The sequence below is a fragment of the Charadrius vociferus genome, unplaced genomic scaffold, assembly GCF_000708025.1.
Source record: "Charadrius vociferus isolate BGI_N301 unplaced genomic scaffold, ASM70802v2 scaffold858, whole genome shotgun sequence".
NCBI classification, from domain to species: Eukaryota; Metazoa; Chordata; class Aves; order Charadriiformes; family Charadriidae; genus Charadrius; species Charadrius vociferus.
The window spans coordinates 1,370,149-1,377,282 of record NW_009649724.1 but is presented as its reverse complement, the minus strand read 5'-3'; the positions used below and the strand labels follow the sequence as shown (position 1 = coordinate 1,377,282).

Below are 7,134 nucleotides of genomic sequence, written 5' to 3'. Positions count from 1 at the left end.
GTATCGGGATGGCAGCCAGAGCTAGCGCACCCCCTCGGAGCCCTGCAAGCCCCCCAGCATCGCCCAGCCCTCCTCTCTCCCTCGCCACCGTATTGCTCAAACAGCACTAGGCATGGATACAAAAATAAAACAGCTATGTGACTTAGATATATATAATTTTTTTATATATATATATTTGTATATATATTTTTGTCTATTTATAGGTGGGTGGAGAAGCAGCGAAGCCGAAGCGCAATATAATGTAAAAATACTCGCTCTGCTCCTGCTGTTCAGACTCTCCCCACCTCTGACAGCCTCTCTCATGCTGCACAGAAGTTTCTGACACCTATTACTAAGGAATTATTTTAAATATTTATTCTCCCCCCCCTTCTAAAATAGAAAGTAAATATATATTTGTTTAATTTTATATACAATGAAGTTTCAATACACCAATATCATGTCTTTAGATAGAGATACTGGGGCTCATTTCTCAAGTTTGTGGGTTTTTTTTATTTTCAAATATAAGTGCTGGGGGGGGAGTGGGTGGAAATCAGAGGAGCTTTCAGACCACAGGACTGCCTTGTCCCAGGAAGATGGGCACCCCCCGTTTGCAGCCCTCTTGGCTCCCCTGTAACCTCAGGAGAACAAGAACAGAAGCCCCCCTGGGGGAGAAATTGTCATTTCGATGGTAAAGCAAAAATCCGGGCAAACTCTCCTCCTTGAGGGATGCCAGCCCCCCCCATATCGTGTGTCCCACCCCACTGCAACCAGTATAAAAATCTTTACCTACCTCTACAGCGCATGCTTTCAACATCTAAACCCCCTCTGCCTGGACCAGCCTGTCTGCCCCCCGTTTCTCTTGCCCACCCCCTCCCTAGGTACGGTCCTTCGTCCATCCATGCACGTATCAAAAGACAGCCAGGGCCCTGGGGACTGGGGACGCTCGTCGGCACGTGTCCTGAGATCACCCAGCATCGCTGGGCAAGACGCCTACCACCACACAAATGACGAGGAACAGACAGCTTAGATGCCACAAACCTGCCGGGCCAAAACACATATAAATGGGGAAAAAAAAGGAGAAACACCACACTCGGGGAGGGGAATGGGCTCCCACTTCCAGCCCCTTCACAGAAACCAGCAGCCCCGCACCAGTCCTCGCCACGCAGGGACATACAGACTGATGGAAATTAGGGTCAATGCTAAGTTTAATCTTTTGCTGGCACAGGCGTTGCCAAACCAGAGATGCCATCGCTGCTTCCCCAGCCTCCAGTACTTGGCTCATGTGCTTCCCCGACAGATTTCAGCAGTCACCTCTAATAGGAACAAACTGCGCTGCCCACCCTCTCCTTCCCGGCAAACGCAGGCAGAGAGGAGGAAAGATATTCAGCAAAAGAAAAAAAAAAACAAAAAACAAAACAAAACACCCCAAAGCTAAGCTGGAGGGGAGAAATGGGAGTAAACATCCTGTTTTCTTTAAGTATTACGTTGTGCCCAGACGGCACGGGAGTGGGCTCCTGGAGAGCCGTGGGCATCCAGCCTGAATTTTGCCACCCCCATACCCGGAGCCATTGGATGCTTTACCAGTACTGGCTCCGGCATCACTGGTGAACAAATTCCCTCTATGCTTCAGATCCTAAAAGTCCTGCTAATGAGGTTTATAAAAAGAAAAAAGCCACTGTGAAGAACATCTCGTCCCGCCGAGGAGCCGCTGCTGGCACAGCCAGCACTACGTTCCTCAGCCCAAGGGACAAATTTAGCCGTATCCCTCTCATCCCTTCTGACTCATGCTTTTCTGGGAAGAACAGATGCAAAGCAAAACGCTTTCACATGAGTAACCGGAGAGCAGCATCTAGAGGGACTTCAGGGAAGGGTTTCTGCGTGGTGCTGCTTTTTCTTTAAAAGATTGCACCAGAGATGAGGCAACGTGACGTCTCTTTCCCATGTCATGCCCCACGTGCACTGGACACGCAGAGGAGAGGACCCATCACTCCCGCTGCTCAATAAGATGGCCCAGGGGTGAGTCACATACAATGAACAAAGCAAAAAAAGAAAAATAATGGGGGTGAATAATAACAACAAAAAAAGCGATCTGGTTGCATGCAGCAGGGACACAGCACAGGTCACACCTGTCATGGGGCAGCTCTGCCTGTCCATTCCCAAATCCCCCCCTCCGGGCTCCGGCTGCTCCCAGCCCCTGCCCCGCTTCACCCATCCAATCCCCCCCTCCACCACGGCCCTAAACACTCTCCCCTAGAGACAAACATACCCCCGACATGCAAATCTACTGGACTTCTGCATACCTATCTATCTTTATCCTACGCTTCTCTATGTATTTATATCTCATATATACAGTGCGTTTTACTCTCGTTCCTTGAAAAGATTTCCTTCCACACAAAGCATGGACTCTGCCAGCCCGGGGCCGCAGCTAGCCCACGCGGGACATGGGGAAATCCCTGAAAGCAGCCGGCAGCCAGTCCGGCCTTGCCGAAAAATACCCCCAACCAAGAACTACAGCTGAAACCAACCCAAAACTCGGAGAAATCCCAAATCTACATCACTGCCTGAAGCAGGAGGAGAAACCAAAAGGCCAGGCAGGTTTTGTCCTCATGCAAAATGCAAGATATGAGCAGCAGTAAGTCTCAAACGCGTGTGTCATGCCCGGATGCCACAAGACATGACTAATCCTGCCAGGACTGTGCCTGGGCTGCTGAGCACAAACCCTGAGCCCTCAACACCCCTGGAGGTACGTACAGCAAAGCTGTTACTCCTTTATATTCCTTTCATACTTATATATCCAAACGCCATCACCTCCAGCCTTCCCCCAAAGTGGGTGGCACTGAAAGAGCTGACAAGGAGACGAGTGCCCAGAGCCCACCGGTGACCCAAAACAGCCTCCAAGTCACGAATGACCAACACACAGCAGCGGCAGTGAGCATCCTACTCTGGGAAAACCATCGCCTGCTCACAGACACTCCCCACCACCCTGGCAGCTCACGGGGACCGCTCTGCACAGGGGGAACCTATACACGCACCCGGCGAAACCACAAACCATGCTGGTGGTTCAGGGATACTGGTACCTCCCACCGAGGTCTCCAGCCCAGGTTCACACCGCAGGCCTGTGGCAGAGCTGGAAAGAGACCCCGGGACCCTCCAGCTCCCCCCATCCTACAAACCCATCACTCCAAGTGCCCGTGGATGCAGTTAACGGCAGGCACAGAAACGGGACCCCACAAGCGAGCCCTAAAGGTTCCCTCCTCTCTCCCCACTCACTAACTTGCATTTTCATTCATGTCAACGTTGCAAAACCAAACTTCTGAAAAATAGGCTTCAATTGCTCAGCAGCTCATGCTGGAAAAACCAGGCAGAGCCCCACCGCCCGCCTGCAACGGGGCGGCACGGGTTCAACGGAGAAGGTGCGAGGGACGGCACCCCACAACCACCCCCTCTTTCGGAGGGATCTCAGCGCCGCCGCCGTACCTACCTCTCCGCGTTACCTCCCCCGGCTCGGGGCGGCCGAATCCTGCAACCCCCACGGCGGCACAAAAACGGCGCTGGAGCATCCCCACCACAGCCATCTCATAGGCGGAGGAACCAGCAAGGACCACCCAAAGCCGGGCTGGTGCCCACTGCAGTGACACCTCGGCGGAGCCCAGGGACAAATATTCTTGTGATTCGGCGGCATTTTTTTCCACCGTTGCCCAGGATTTTCCAAGGGACCTAATGAAACACGTCGCGCTTGCACTGTGCAAGGAGGAATCATACGCTTAGTGATAAAGCAAGAGCCGTCTACCTCAGAGAAGCTTACAAAAGAAGAGAGTTTGGCCCAGGAAGATAAAAATCAAGATATATTTTGCAGCATGAAAGGAAAAAATAAAATTAAAAAAAAAAATGAAGCAGCAGCAGCAGCTGTGTTTGCAAACCACCAAAGCGAAACGGAGTTCAAACAGGGATGAAATGGGGGAAGCGTTTGGCATCGTCTGACACGGCTTCGATGTCCCAGGTCCGCGGGAGGAGAGAGGATCGACCCCCTGCAGGGCATGGAAACCAGAGGGCTGGGAGAAGCGAGGAGGTTGCCAAAGCAAGAGGCGAGCCCGTCTGCCAAAGCATGGCCTGAGTCTATCAGAAGGTAACTCGGTCTAGCGGGGAAAGGAGTTAAGGATGGTTTTAGGGAAGAGCCGCTTCCACGAGGCGCCCGGGCGGGATTTCCCACTCCAGCAGCGTGGCAGGTACACGGCTGAAAGAGAGAGGGCTGCAGCTCCAGCCTCTAAAGGTCGAAGACCATGAAAAGCAGGGGGCCCAGCGGCTCAAAACACCTGCAAAAGGAAAACAACTCTCAAAAGACTGACCCAGCAAGCCGGCGCGCTCCGTCAACCTTCCCTGCACTCCAAGTCCTCTAGTGCTCCTTAAGACGGGATGGGGGCACGGTCCCGAGGTAGCGACCTCGAGAGCCTGAAGACACCGCCTTGCCCATACGAACGGGCGTCGTAAATAGTTTGGAACGCACTCAAATGAAAAACCAACCTTCTGTTAGAGAGGTTGAGGCAACGAGAGCGAAAAGGAAGAGCAAGTCAGCCACGGCAGGGCCAGCACAAAGCCTCCACGCCTCCCCCCCCAGCCGGGGCGTCCCCCGGCCCTGATCGTCACCTGTCCGTCGGGAGCAGCCCGGCTCGCCGTACCGCGCCGGCTCACCGCACCGCTGAAGTTACCGGTGAGCTGAAGTTAGCCAGGCAGAGTTTTTCCCCCGCTGCCAAGCGGGCAAATGGCATTAACTCAATTCAGATCCGAGCGGATTCTAGGGAAATCCCTAAAACACACTCAAATAAAAGAAATTCGCAGTCATAACGTTAGCGAAGTTGAATTCTCACTCTGATAGTTGAGGGTCTTACATCAGGTCACTCGTCACATACTCAATAAAAAGCCCTGGTGCAGGCTGGAAAGAGAGGGGCATTTCTAGGAGACCCTCCCTCCTTCCCGAGACAAACCTGCTCACGGTTTGAAGACCACCTACATAAAGTTGTTAAAGCTTGGAAATATCTCGTTATCGATTTAGAGGATTCATCGTCAAGTGGTTCAAACCTAAGTCAGGGCTTCGAGATTGGAAAAGACACTGGTGCTCTGCTTTTTGTGGTGGCAGGTTTCCGAGTATCCTACTGGAAGAGGAAGCACAACCTCTAAACCTGGATATTTCTAGGCAGAGCGATAAACAGGCTCCGACCTAAAAGCTCCCGGGGAGCACGGCATGGTCGGAGTGCCGTACCCCGACCACCCAGCTGAGAGCTCACGTCTTTCTCCAAACATCTAAGCCCTTCGAGGTTGAACCAGCAGCAAGAGCAATAACCAAGGCAAAGCAGAATTAAAGGCGAGATTGCAGAGAATCTCTTGGCAATTCTACCTGGGAATAAACAAAAGTTTCATATGCAAATGGAGAGCCCGGGGCAAAAAACATGCCTACAGGCTCTTCGATTCTCCTGACGCTTCTTCTACAGCCTGAATCCACTCAAAGCAAGAATATCCACGTGAAACACTCAGTGTTTTATTCCCAGGCAGGCTGGAGGGTTTAGCACTTTACCGCAGAGGAAGAAGTGTGCAAACCTGGATGCAGCGGTTGTTTTTACCACTTCAAAAAAAAAAAATCTCTAAATATTTTAAAGGTAGGGATCACTTGGTATTAGCACTCAGCATTTACGTAGCACTTGCGGTCTGTAGGCGACCAAGCGCTCGTCCAAAGTGCTCAAATATGACTTATCCCCATTTTACAGATGGGAGAACTGAGGCACAGAGAGGTCGAGTGACTTGCCCAAGGCCACGCAGTCAGAGAGTGGAGGCAGAGCAGGAAAGCGAGCCCGGCTGTTCTCGGAACGGGCTACACCTTTCCTGCTGGAAAAAAAAAAAAAAAAAAAAAGGCCTATGCAATCCAGAAAACCACCGGCCGCCAAACCTACCCTAAGTATTTTGAAGAGGAAATACATTCTGGTGAAGAGTTAGAACAGCGTTACCGAAAGGGGAACAGCGGGTCTCCTTGGATGGGGCAAAGGGAGGGACATAACCCCAGCGGGTGTCACAGCCTACACAGCTGGGCTGGAGCAGGAAAAAGAAGGGGAAAACAGTGAAACCAGCAGCAACGCATTTTAAGCTGACGCGAAACGCTGGGCTTAGCTTTGTGCGGTCGCTCCGAGGAGCCATCCATCTCCATCCGCAGAGCTGGGGCTTTTCCAGCCGCTCTCGCCTGGGCTCAGCATCTGCCGACGGAGGCTTTTGGGACCAGGCAGCCAAACCCCCTTCGCTCGCACACCTGTGGCAGCATCTCCCCGTTTTGCAGTTATGAATAAAGATTACAAACGTTACTGTAGTAAGAAATCACATTACTACACAGCACTGAAGAACACTTGGCAGAGATATACGGAGTGTCGGGAAGAATTAATCAAAACCACCCTCATCAAAGCTGACACACACCGTACTTGGGGGGAAAACACCCTTGGATGAAAACAGTCCCATACCTGCGTGCTCGCACAGTGCTGAGTACGCGTTTAACAAGGTTCGAATGCATTTGCAAAGACAAATAGTGATTTCTCACATCTCAGACCGTTTCGAAGGCTCGGGGTCTTTCTGGTTTTCTCTTTCAGAGATAGGTAAGGAAAGATGTCACGGATGGTTTTGTTGCTGTTATCTTCACATAAAAGGAGGCTGGGAAGGGGGAGGCAGGGAGATTTTCACAATTACAGCTTTCGTGGGATTATTTGGTTGTGTTTTTATCATAATCAGATTCATGGGATTACCAGTTCCCGTCTGGGTTGTTAGTTTCTTGTCAATTAATTACACCCTGTGTCATTTAATTTCTTCCGGCGATTGAGGGCCAGCTGCTCAATTCCACACTTTCTCCCTAAATGCGCGCTGCAGAAGCAGATGTCAAAAGCTCCGTCTATGCCTTTTAAGCCTAGAGACCTTCTTCGAAACCGAGGTGCAACACCCCCCTTCTCACCCCACCAAAGCCAACCGGGGTGGGGGAAGAAGCGGATCCGAGGAGCGCCCAGCCCCAGGCATCCTCCCCGTCCCCCCAGGCTGCCCCAGCGTCCCCCCAGCTCGTCCCCACCACGAGCCACCAAACCCCCGGCAGAGGCGGCAGCGCAGGGGGGGGCCCCCCCTCCTGCCTCCCCC

At 52.1% G+C, this 7,134-nt stretch overlaps 1 protein-coding gene across 1 annotated transcript in view; it reads right to left on the bottom strand.

Annotated features, from left to right (window-relative positions):
- Positions 1–7,134, bottom strand: part of IGSF9B (immunoglobulin superfamily, member 9B) — a 118,545-nt gene that overhangs the window by 79,195 nt on the left and 32,216 nt on the right. The window lies entirely within an intron of this gene.